Below are 13,435 nucleotides of genomic sequence, written 5' to 3'. Positions count from 1 at the left end.
ATGACCATATTTATTTATACCTGGTGTGTTCTTTTCCACCAATCTGGGATGCAAGTTAAGACCATATTTTCTTTTTTGAAAAGTTAAATTTTTAATAAACATTATGTTACCTGGTATAATATTATGTATTATGCACTCACTGCCTGGGTGACAGGATCATACCTCAAACCTCAGCGTCATGCAGTATATCCATGTAAGAAACCTGCCCATGTACCTCTGAACTGCCGAGACCAGCTCAGCTGTGGAGACCCCAACCCAGGCAGCGCTGAAGGAGTTAAGAAACAGACACAGAGATAGAAAGCAAAAGGTGGGTGATCAGATTGGGGCATCAAGGGCTCCCAGCATTTTCAGCTGACAGCCTAGAGCAGACTCTGACCCACGTATTTATTCTTTACTTCCAGTGACACATTTTACAAGCGGATCCTCTGTGTTCTTTCATTGGTTAAAGGTAAACTAACCAGGCAGCGAGTGTATATTTACTATAGGTTAAAGACAAAGTAGGAAGCACTCTTTAGAGAGAACAAAGGAAAGAGTCACATATCCTGTGTTCAAAGAACTAATTCATCTGGTGTGAGACATATTCATATTGGTTACTGTTTTATAATCCTTTGAGCAGTTTTCCACTTTGGGGGGCTGACTAGGTTTTCCTTGCTGCTGCTCTCAGCAAACAGTATGATTCCTCACACAGGTCAGAATTTGCTCTCAACATGTTCCCCCTTCCTTTTCCTGCAAAGCTAGGTAAGCAAGCACAGCATTACCTTGGTGAACTATTTCTCAGAGTATTCAGGATTTGCACCTGTAGACTACACAAAGAGAAATAAGACAAATTAATAACACAATCATAACAACAACCATAGATTCTCCAAGTGTTTTTACCCAAGTCACACGGTTCAGGGCTGCTATTCAACAGCTCCCTCAAGTATTTTAGTTTCTGGAATTAAAGTCAAATTGCTTGAGAGGCTTGAATAACTTGTTCTATTAGTTTTGTTATATTAAGTGATACATTTTTAGGATTCCCTTTCAAATGACGCTTTATTTTTTCCCAGTTATGTTCAGTTTTATTATAAGGATGAGGAGTGATAGAATGATTAGAAGTATTCCAATCATGCTGTAATTGAATTCTGTACTCTACACTAACCACCCTGTCCTTTAGCCAGAGAACAGCTTGTTTAAGATTATTAATCTGATTAGCTATACTTTGATCCATCTTTGAGAATTCCACAGTAAAGTAGAGTTTTTCTGCCAATTATTAACAAATTTAGCTGTCTGTACTGATGAATGCAGAGCCACCCCTGCTGCAGCAGCTGTAGCTGTGACTGCAATCAGACCCACGATGATTGAAATTAAGGTTGTAATGACTCTCCTGCTACGTCTTAGAAACTGTTATAAAATTTTAGTGAAAATATGTACTGACAGAGATGCATTCTACGGATGAGATAGGCTTACTGGTAGCCATATTCCCTCTTGGGCCTTCACCAATAATATAGAGTTATAAGAATCAAAGATGGAGACATTAATAAAAGAAAACAATTTACAATTTTGACATGTTACTTTGGAGTTTAGAAAATTGATCTGTATCACTTCTCGGCCTTTTGGCTAAGATCAAGTGTAGAAAATTGATCTGTAACCTTCCCACTACCAAAAGATAAGGAGGTTTAATAAAGCTCTGAATCCAAAGAGTTCTATTTTTTTTAAATAAATTTGAATGAATAATAATGATTGTAACAGGATCCTGTATAATTTCCTTCCTAGACCTTTATTGGTTTCAGGGCCATAAGTAATTTTCAAAGTTCTTTTTGCTTAATTCTCAATTTTGGCAAAATTATTCTTGGCTGTGGTTTTACCATGCTCCCATTTCTCCAAAAAATAAGGACATTCATTTTAGTTTGTATTGGCTTGAAACTGTTATTACTTTTTGTATAATATTTAAGTAATTCAATGCCACTGTTGTACTGGAGCGAGCATAGAAAGTCAACACCAAGACAAAAGTATGCCAAATTGCAGGGTCTTTATTGCCAGCGGCCATGGAGGACTCACATCTCTCCAACCTGTGGCCCCGAAAGGAGGGTGTCAAGACCTTTTATGCCCATAAACCACCTTGAGTGTGAGGGTGAGGGGCTGGGGTGGGGGTGAAGGGCTTCAAACATTCCGAGGGCCAGTGGATTCCATAAATCACCTCCTGGGCAGAGATGAGGGTGAGGGGCTCTAGATATTCTGAGGGCCAAGGGACTTTGGATATTCCAGCTGTTACTTAGTGGTTTACAGAAGTCAAGGTAAGCGTTAGTTTACACATTGTCTGAGTATGGGTGGAAATTACAGACCTTAGTTACTTATTACAAGTCACAGGGGCCAAGATGGCATGGGTTTGGACTGCTTGCCTGTCACATTAGGGTTACAGAGTTTTATGGGGCTTTTTCCATGTCATACCACGACAAGAGGGCTGACTGGTACAATTAATGCTAAATATCCCCTTAGGGGACCAATCGATAACAATTTCATGGGAATTATTGTGCAGCACCTCAGCCTCTGCCAAAACACAACCTTCCCAAATTAATATTTTTAACTTAGAGGACCATTGTTTATTTTGCCTGAATTTAGGTTTTGGGGGGCAAAACATAGTTGTTTTATTTTCTGAATAATTATAAAAAATACGAAGGCCAGAAATCATATGTCAATAAAGAAGAGAAAGAAATATATGCCCAGTATGTGAAATTTCCTTTTACTTCTGCCCCAGCTCCAAGAGTACTCACTGCAATGGTGATAACCACCACTCATGACAAGGCTTTAAATGTCTGGATGGTTTTGATACCGGTTGTTGGTTTGGACCTGGAGAAACACAAACAAATCCTCTCCCCCATGTTATTACAGTGTCTTTTTCCCAACTTTTTGTTAATGGGTCTTGCCACCAGATTAATTGCCTTATCGTTTCTTCCTTGGATTGTTTATTCAGGTGTTGTTCGAACACTGTTATTTGTTGTCCCATTGGCAAGCTTAAATAATTTTAAGTTAATAATGCTAAGTTAAATTGCATTTGTGGGGTTCTATATTCCTTGTCCCCTTTTTTTTTCATTTTTGAAAATGTTGTTTAAGAGAAAGATTATTTGTTTTACAATAGCCTGTTCCTGAGAGGTATATGGAATACCTGTAATATGAGTAATATTTTATTGTTTAAAAAATACTGGTAAGGAATGACTAATGTATTTTGGGGTGTTATTAGTTTTTATGAAGGAGGGAATTCCAATAATGGCAAAATGCTGTATTAGATGTGTTTGACACAACCTGATGATTTTATTATAAAGATACATGCATGTGTATGTTCATTGCAACACTATTCACAATAGTGAAGACATGGAATCAACCCAAATGCCCATCAATGATAGACTGGATATATAGCAGGAGCAGCTGCGGGAAACAGATCTCTCAAACACCGAATAAAGGAGGGAAGAGTTTATTCAGCCGGGAGACCAGGCAGTAATTTGTCAAAAGCCCAGCTCATTTAACAAAGGAAGGTTCTGCCTTTATATAGGCTTATACTTTAGATGTTACACAGGGAAGAATCTTAGGTTTATAGCTTTAGGAATCACATATGAAAGGGTTCTGGCTTACAGTTTAGGACTCACATGTGAAAAGGTCTCTGTTTACAGTTTCAGGAATCACATATGAAAGGGTTCTGGTTTACAGTTTTAGGGCTCACATGTGAAAAGGTCTCTTTGATCTTAAGTAAAAATAGTGTCTTCCAGAGAGTTTCCCTCAAGACCAAGCGTGTTATTTTCAGGAAGGAGATTCAGGAGGCGCCAGCTGGCCTACTGTCCCTTCTATTGAGCTGCACAGTGGATGACAGAGCGGGAGGGAATCCCAGATGCCTGGGTCTACTTCCTCACCCGCCCCCTTTTGAGACCCTCACCATTTTATAATATCAGTGAGAGGTCTCACTTTCATTCTCACTTTCCAGATTTTCCCAAGAAACTGATAATGTTTCATATAATATACTTGTGATGTCATTTTTTGGCTAACTACAGTAGTGATGAATCTCCTAATTATCTGAAGGAACAGGGGGAGTAGACAAGGGAGCAACAAACAAACAACTATTATTATTATAACACTTCTGATGAGGGTTTTGAATCCTCCCAAGGATGAGAACCAACCTCCAAATAAGGACTCAGGGTTAAATCCATGCCACACCTGTACAGGTACGTGTGGCAGTTTGGTCATGTCTCACACAATACCTTCCACTGCTTGCCCCTGGTCATCTATGTGCAGACAGCAGTTGGTTAGATTGAATTTTCCACAGATTCCTCCTTTTGCTGCTAGTAAATAATCTAGGGCCAGCCAGTTCTGATAAATCACGTTTCTCATTTGAGCTTCTTGTTGGGCTAAAAGGGACAGAGCTTTGCCTGTCTCATTAGTGAGCATTTTCAAAATAGCCTGCAACTGCATGATCCGGTTGAGCATGTAAATAGGGGTCTGGTATCCCCAAGAGCCATCCTCTGCCCATGTGGCAGGCCCATAATGCTCAATAATTCTCTCCGGTGGCCACTTATCATCTGTCCATTCTCCTATCTTTAGGTTTCTCTTCTCCCTAGCAGAGTAGACTGAATACATTAACAGCCCACTTGTCTTAACAGATAACAGGAAGAAAGAGGGCTTAATGATGCCTATGACACAGCTACCTGTCCATCTCATGGATTACACAGCTTATATTGAGTACCATTATATAAACAGGTTCCCTTCCGTGTCCCTGTACATTTATAAGAACTGTAGGACAAAAGAATGGCAGTAATTTTTACGCCCTACCTGGTGTACATACTGAGGGCATTCTTTAAAATTAGTTAATGTTCCTACTGTGCAAGTCCAAATATTAAGAAGAACAAGTCCCACGATGAATTTCCTCATGCTTCGGCCGTGCGTGGACCAGCCAGCTGCCGGGATGTGGCTGGAGCAAGGCTTATTGTCCTTTTTAAGGTGATTCTGCAGTCCTTGCCTTGGTCTAAGTCTCAGCTGTTGCTGGTTTCTTAACATGGCTATGGTGTATTCAGGCTGGGATTCCCTCTACCTTCACGGCTGTGCGAGTGGTCAGGGTCAGGTCTGAGGTCCTTTCCATTGTGGCTTTAGAGGGGCTGTACTCCCGTCCTTTATCCACACATGATTACCTAGTGAGAAAGGGTGAGCTGGGGAGAAAAAGGCTTACAGGACATTTGTTATTTACTCAGGTTGAAGTATCCTAAGCAATTCTCCCTAGGGCTAGTAACTAGCATCCTAACTCAATCTCTCCCCACTCCCGAGGAGTTCCCGGGAGTGCCCAGAGTAGGGGAGGGGGTCTATGGTATAAGACTTCATAGGAGAATATCTTGTTTTCTTAGAGGGGGTGCATCTAATTTTGAATAACACCAAGGGAAGTGCCTGAACCCACTTTAATCTTGTTTCCTGACACACTTTCCCTAAGCTGTTTTTGATGGTCCTGTTCATTCTTTCCACTTTTCCGGAACTCTGAGGTCAGTAGACAGCATGCAGTTTCCAGGTGATACCCAAGGCCGTTGCTGTTTTCTGGACTAAATCAGCCACAAATGCTGGTCCGTTGTCTGATCTGATGCGCAGTGGCAGTCCAAGCCTAGGGATGAGATCTCGAAGAAGCACACGGATTACTTCATGGTTCCTTTCAGTCCTAGGCGGGAAGGCCTCTACCCACCCAGAGTATGTGCACACCAAGACCAACAAATACTTATGTTCCCCACACTTGTGCATTTCAGTAAAGTCTCCCTGGAGATCTTCAAACAGAGCTGCTCCGTAAGCTTGAATGCCAGGGAGAATAGTTGTGACCCTGCCTCGTGTTGTGTTGCTGGTGTGTAATGCATCACTGTGCCACGGTTTTGGTCAAGGCTGGTAAGTGTGACATGTAAAAGTACTGGCCCAGCATCTTTTCAAGTGACTCTTGACCTAAATCAGTGGTCTCATGTATGGCTTGTACAACTGCTGCACATAGCAGGCCCTGGTATTTGGCAGGCTTACCAATGAGGTCCTTTGGTATTCATTAGAGTCACCGCTGTGTGGACTGCTTTGATATTTAAATTCTTCCCAGAGTTGAGGCTAAATCTTTGATTGCCATTTTTTTTTCTTTTTTTATCTGACAGCATGAAAAGGCTGTGTTAAATTGGCTAGCCCCAAAGCCAGGGCTGACAGAAGTTTCACTTTTAGCTTCTGTTCCATTCGAAGGGTGTCTTGTCTTCTCCCCTCCCCGCTTTATCACTTTGTGTAAGGGTTTGGCCAGTACTGCAAAGTTTGGAAATCCACAATTTACAAAACCCACCGCTCCCAGGAGCTCTCTCACCTGCTTTTTAGTCTCAGGTTCTGTGACTTTGCAAGCGGCTTGCTTCTTCTCTACTTCTAGGCTGCGTTCCCTCTTCCAGATGGTGAGCCTCAGATATTGCATTTGCTTTTTGGCAAACCTGGGCTTTCCTTTTAGATGCTTTATACCCACAGTCCTCCAGGTGCTGAAGTAAGGCATTTGTTTATGCACCCAACTGCTGTGGGGTGTCCCAATAGAAGGTTATCAGCATACAGAGGCAGCATGCAAGCAAGAAACTTCTAGGGGGCGGTCACAGGCTGATGCCTCCCCAGTGATGATGAGAGAGTTTCTGAGCCCCTGGGAAGCTGGGTCCAGGTGTATTGAGTGGTTACACCTGCTCCTGGGTTTCTCCGATTGAAATGCAAATTGTTTTTGACACTCCAAGGCCAGTTCAATGCTAAGGAAGTATTCTTTAAGTCCAATTAAGTGAACCAACTATCCTCTGCTGGCAATAATCCCAACTGCATGTATGAGTTAGGCCCAAAGCCACGCAAGCCCTGCATTGGCCTGGGCGATAATATCAGTCCTCTGCTTCTGGCTAGGAAGTCTCCACTCTCCTTCCCAAGGGACCATGAGAGCCTAGATAACCCCCAATGGAGGCAGTTTTAGCTACAGGGAGTCTTTTGTTTTTGAATGGGATAGTGGTCCTTGATTTGCACAACAGGTTTTGCCGGAGAAGGGGGGCAGGGGCAATTCATTAAGTACAAGAAAGTCTGTTCTCTTAATACCTTAATAGATTTAACAACACTGGCTTTGTTTTTTTTTTCGATAGGGGGTTGCAGGGCTGTCGTCTGGCCCATGGGCTCTTTGGGGGTATTTGAGTCCAGTGGCCCTTCCATTAGATTGAACAGAGCCCCTTCATGCTCATTTGGATCCTCATGCTTAGGATCATCCTGTTCCTCAGTTAACTGTGGACATTTTTTCTTCCAGTGTCCTACTTCTCGACAAAACGCACACTGATAGTGTTGCAGACACGGGCGGGCAGACTGTGGGGGTTTCCAGGAACCCCCCTTTTCCCGCCCTCTTTGGGGTGCTCCTTTAATAGCAGCAGCCATGAAGACGGCATTTCGCCGAGCCTGAAGTTCCTCTTCCCCACGATTTTCCCTCTGGCTTACTGCCTCTCAGTTTAGAAACACCTGATTAGCTATTTCCAATAACTGTGAAGTATTCATGCATGCAAATCCGGCCTGTTTCTGCAATTTTCATCTAATGTCTTCTGCACACTGACTGACTAATGCCATATTTATCATACGCTGATTTTCCGGGCTCTCAGGATCAAAAGGAGTGTACATGCAGTAAGCTTCACACAGTCTTTCATAGAATTGGGTAGGGCTTTCCTCTTTTCCTTGAAGAACCTCAGAGACTTTATTAATGTTTATAACTCTCTGGGCCCCTTTTTAAAAATCTTTCCAGCAAGGCTTCTCTGTACCAGATTAGCCTTTGCATGCCCTCCAGGGTGTTTAGATCCTACTGGGGGTCAGTTCCCGGTAATTGGACCCTGACATACTCTTGGAGGTTCTGGTAATCTGCAGGAACATGCTCCTCCAGCCAATTAGAAGCAGCTTGGAGTATTCTCTGCTTTTTGTCCATGTTAAAAAATGCATAAGCAGCTGATGGCAATCAGCTTAAATGGGGTTATGAGTCTGAATAATAGTTTGCAGTAGATCAATGAGAGCTTGGGGTTTCTCGATATAAGACAGGTTGTTATTTTTCCAATTGATAAGATCAGCTGAGGTGAATGGCAGGTATGTGAAAACACGCCTTTCTACCTTGTGGCCATCCTCGTCCACTCCCGTGTACCTCTGCTCTCTCAAAGGCATCCGCACCCTGGCCTTGAGTTGCAGACAGGCTGCCAAAGGGGGAGTTCCCTCCAGGAAGTGGGCAGCAATGGGCGGAGTTTTTCCACACTCTCTTTTGTCTGCTCTGTTTAGGGGTGTGGATTTAGGGGTGTGCAGCTCTGATGGGGATGCTGAGGCTTCTGGCCCAGGGGCAGGGAGTCCTTGAGGAGGAAGAGGAGGAATTATTGGCAAAAACTCTTCTGCCACTGGGTCGACCAAAACTTTGGGAGTCCGCTTTTCTCGGTGGTGAGGGGGATGGTGGTTTCTAGCAGTCTGTCCCTTGGCTACTAAAACAGTTGCTGCCTGCTCTCTTAGCCACTTTGGAGGGTTTAACACTAACTGCAACCACGAGTCTATGTATGGAAATTGATCGAGGTGTTCTAGCTTGCAGTATATAACCTCATGCCCCACTTTGGAGACAAGGGACCTGTCTAGGGTCCCCTCTGGGGGCCAATCTACCCTAAATGCTGGCCAATCTTTCCTACATAAAACCCTCAATTTCTCTGGTATCATAGTTACTTTACAATTCCCACTAAATCCCTTCTTGAAAATTTTCAGCATGGTTTCTAAAGGGGTGGAATGGCTATGGGAATGACCCATATTAACACTTCAAAGAAACAATTCCCACAGTTAGAAGAGTGTTAGTTCACTCAGCAGTTCCCATTCCAGCTAGCAAGACGAAGCACGGAGCACTCTCCGATTTACATTCACTTCAATCCTTTGACAATGCCCAGAGGCTTCTTCACTCAGCCTTCTGTGGCTGTCTCTAATTCTTATAAATTCCTCGACGCATGAGGCCCTTCCTTATGGGCCCGACACCTTTCATGACTGATGAGTCTGGTCGTACACATCTACACACACAGACACACATCCAATCGCTCTCCTTCCAATTCAAAACCATAAGCAAAAAGCTTCCAAGGTTAGTTAGAGAGAGCTACCTTCAAAAGTGCCGATCTGGCACCCGTGGGTGATCAGGCCACGCTTCCACCCAAAATGGGGTGGGCTACTTTCCCGGGTTCAATCTTACCAAATTCAATGGTCCTGACTTCCCCAAATACTCATTCCTCCTCTGTGTTCAGCCACTGGGTGGATCCACACTGCAGGTCTTCCCTGTTCCTCTCTGGCGAGGCTTTTCCACTGGGCAAATACCTGCCCAGGAGCACCCTCAGGATGCATCACCCCAGCGAGCAGGAGTCCCTCCGCAGGGGTGCTCCACAGGGCTAGGCAAACCACCTAACAGACTTTTTCCTGCCATCTGCTATCCGAGACACGCTTCCCGGCCCATGCACCAAAAATGTACCGGGAGACCAAGCAGTAATTTGTCGAAAGCCCAGCTCATTTAACAAAGGAAGTTTCTGCCTTTATATAGGCTTATACTTTAGATGTTACACGGGGAAGAATCTTAGGTTTATAGCTTTAGGAATCACATATGAAAGGGTTCTGGTTTACAGTTTAGGACTCACATGTGAAAAGGTCTCTGTTTACAGTTTCAGGAATCACATATGAAAGGGTTCTGGTTTACAGTTTTAGGACTCACATGTGAAAAGGTCTCTGGCTTGATCTTGTTTTAAGTAAAAATAGTGTCTTCCAGAGAGTATCCCTCAAGATCAAGCGTGTTATTTTCAGGAAGGAGATTCAGGGGGCGCCAGCTGGCCTGCTCTCTCTTCTATTGAGCTCACAGTGGATGACAGAGGGGGAGGGAATCCCAGATGCCTGGGTCTCCTTCCTCACACCCATCAACCCATCACCTAGGTATTAACCCCAGCATGCATTAGCTATTTTTCCCTAATGCTCTCCCTCCCCCCTCCCCCACCAACAGGTCCCAGTATGTGTTGTTTCCCTCCCTGTGTCCGTGTGTTTTCATTGTTAAGCTCTCACTTTTAAACGAGAACATGTAGTGTTTGAGCTTCTGTTCCTGCATGAGTTTGCTGAGAATAATGGCTTCCAGCTCCATCCATGTCCCTGCCAAAGACATGATCTCATTCCTTTTTATGGCTGCATAGTATTCCATGGTGTATATATACCACATTTTCTTCATCCAGTCTATCATTGTTGGGCGTTTGGGTTGATTCCATGTCTTTGCATAGTCCTTCTCTCTTTTAAGTATATCCTGGACTCACATATTCTTAGAGCACTATTCTACACTTGAATAACCTGCTACTCATAAAAAGGTGAGAACTTATTAAAAACATTATATATATGTATAAAAATTCTGGGACAAATGATAAGGGTAGGGGAGAATGAGACAGTATTTAGGCTCTAAGTCCTGATTCCATTGTTGGAAGTTGTAAGAGATGAGATCATTATGGTAAAGTTCAACTGGATAGTCAATTAGTTACTCTCAATAATCTTTTTTTTTTTTTTTTTTTTTTTTTTTTTTTTTTTTTTTTTTCCCAAGACAGGATCTCACTCTGTCACGTAGGCTGGAGTGCAGTGGTGAGATCTTGGCTCACTACAACTTCTGTCTCCTGGGTTCAAGTGATTCTCCTGCGTTAGCCTCCTGAATAGCTGGGATTACAGACGTATGTCAGCACATCTGGCCAATTTTTGTATTTTTAGTAGAGACAGGGCTTCAAAATGTTGGCCAGGCTGGAATCCAACTCCCAACTTAAAGTGATCCACCCGCCTTGGACTCCCAAAGTGCTGGGACTACAGGTGTGAGCCATCATGCCCATTCTCAGTAATCTTAATATTTGATTATGTGGTGGTGGCTAGAACAATCTGTCAGGAGATTTTAATCATTCATAAAGATTGAAACAATCAAAATAAGTGTTTAAAAATAAGTGTCTAAGGCAAGCTTGTCAAATTCACTGCATGTGGCCCAAGTTGACTTTGAATGCTGCCCAACACAAATTAATAAACTTTCTTGAAACATTATGAGATTCTTTTGTGAATTTTAAAATTTTATTTTAGCTCATCAGCTATTGTTAGTGCTAGTGTATTTTATGTGTGGCCCAAGACAATTCTTTCAATGTGGCCCAGGGAAGCCAAAAGATTGGACACCCTTTGTCTAGGCAATGCTATGGTCAGGTTTGCTGAGTATTCTGTAGGTGGAATATAAAATCCAAGATAATGCCTATTGAACTTGCTGGAAAGTGCACCAACCTTATACTGATCCTATCTCCAGGCTTGGTTCAATGATCCTGTTTTCATCTCCAAATTTCCAACAGAATCTTGTGCTTACAGACACCCTAGAGGGGATCAAGCTTTACACTGTTTATTTTTTTGTTTACTTGTCTGTCTACCCTATCAGATTTTGAGGTCCCTGAAAACAAGAAATGCCATTTTTTGTTTTTATTTTTAAATCTCTGTAGTTCCAACATTTAGCATTGTGCCTAGCATAAGCAGCCAACAAATGTTCATTTGATTTGATTTAACGTAATTTGGTATAACACCAAATTAATGTTTGTTTGGAAATTCTGCTTTCTTGAAAATGCTGACTGGATCCAGGTTGGCCGGTACAGAAGAGACTGCTAGGAATGGATCGATTTCTTTATTATTATTATTATTACTTTAATTTTTTAGGCACGTAGTCTTACTCTGTCACCCAGGCTAAAGTGTAGTGGTGCAATTGATAGAGACAAGAGACAGCAAAATGCCGCCCAGGTCATTGTGTACAGGGGTCTTGCCTAAAGATGCCACAACAGACTCCCCCCGCCCCGGTGCACTGAGAGAATGGGATGGAGCCACTGGGAATTGTCGCCTCATGCAGTGGGGAGGATCCCGGTCTCTTCAGCTCCTGTGTGGTGGCCTGGTATTCAAGCTATGATGTGCAAGCCTGTTGGCAGGACCCCCCGATTTTTTTTCTGAGAGCTTTCTTTTAATAAATTTCACTCTCCTCGCCTTCCAATGTGTCTGCGTGCTTTATTTTTTCTGGTTGTGAGACAAAAACCTGGATTTTAGCTGAGCTAAGAAGCAAAAAATCCTGCATCACAGTCATAGCTCATTGCAGCCTTGAACTCCTGGGTGCAGGTGATCCCATCTAAATTTCTTGAGTAGCTGAGATTATAGGCATGAGTCACCATACCCTCTAAAAAGAAATTCATTTCAAACATTTCAAGCTCCTCATTTTCTCCTTTTGCCACCTGGGGGTTTTAGCCATACACTGGCCTCAACACACACACTCTTTGGCACTTTCTTTTGAAACCACTGAACACTTGGAAGAAATTCTTTTGGGTCAGGTGGTTCCTGCTAAGCCCACATGTAAAGAAAGTGGGGGATAGTGAAGCACTTGCTGTCTGGCTGCAGATAGACCAATATGACTACTTAGATTTGTCAAGGAAATGAACTACAGAGTGGACTATCTGCTTTGTACAAAGTTTTCTTTTTTTTGAGATTCTTTTAAAAACTGAATATGTATATGTGCATTTTAACTGGATTCTCAAATAGATCTGGGACCCCAAAAGGCAAATAACAACTGCTCAGGGCAAGTAAAGAGAACTTGGATTTCAAATGGTAACCTCCTAATTTGATACTAAGTTTCTTGAAAGGAAAGATAACATCTGAGTCTCTGTATTTCCTGCACCTTGTACAACAGTATTGAGCATATAGCAATCAGTAGGGGGTTATCTGGAAAAAAAACTTGATGACAAAAGCAAGGCTTACTCGAAAACTGCTGCTATCTAGGAATGACATCATTTCACATTGCTCGTTACTTCACCCACTGTCGGCATGCCAACTTACAAGCGTTACTGGAAAGAATTTACCTGCTTCTGAAATAGTAGGAATTATCTATTTCATTTGTACACCTTGGAATTTCCACACTCTTTCCATGTCCGACTACTACCATTAATTTTTGTTTTTATGGTACTTACGTTTATAAAGATTTTATATTAGATGCTCAAAAAATTCTGTGGGATGCATAGATCTTCCAGGAAGTACAACTTCTGTGACAATAAAAATGAGCCCTGATTTCCCTCAGATAGGAAGTCTATTTTTCTATTTCCTTAAATTAAAAAGAAAAAAGCCGTGGTCCTGGGAGATCCCATATAGGATCACACAATGTGGGCTAAGCTAGCACCTCATCACTGCATAAGGAAGCAAAGTAAAAGGAAAAAAAGTTTTCTTTTTCCTTTTTTAAAGCAGCAGCATAATTTGCTGGCTTAGCAAATGTTTTTCCTTATTACAGTTTGGGAAAGAAAGAGATGTGGAGGCCCTGTTTACCCTTAGCCCTTCCTCCCACCCCCGACTGTACCATTAAATCCTAGATACTGGGGTGACTGAAAAGGATAGGGAGTAAATTAGAAATTGTCAA

The 13,435-nt window shown here is 42.5% G+C and overlaps 1 pseudogene; it reads left to right on the top strand.

The window, feature by feature from the left end:
• Window positions 1–1,576: 1,576 nt before the first annotated feature.
• On the top strand, window positions 1,577–1,786 carry LOC119471988 (annotated as a pseudogene).
• The last annotated feature ends 11,649 nt before the right edge of the window (window positions 1,787–13,435 follow it).

Source organism: Cebus imitator, unplaced genomic scaffold (assembly GCF_001604975.1).
Source record: "Cebus imitator isolate Cc_AM_T3 unplaced genomic scaffold, Cebus_imitator-1.0 Scaffold80, whole genome shotgun sequence".
Classification (NCBI taxonomy): domain Eukaryota; kingdom Metazoa; phylum Chordata; class Mammalia; order Primates; family Cebidae; genus Cebus; species Cebus imitator.
The sequence above is the reverse complement of the archived record's forward strand: the minus strand, read 5'-3'. Positions and strand labels throughout refer to the sequence as shown.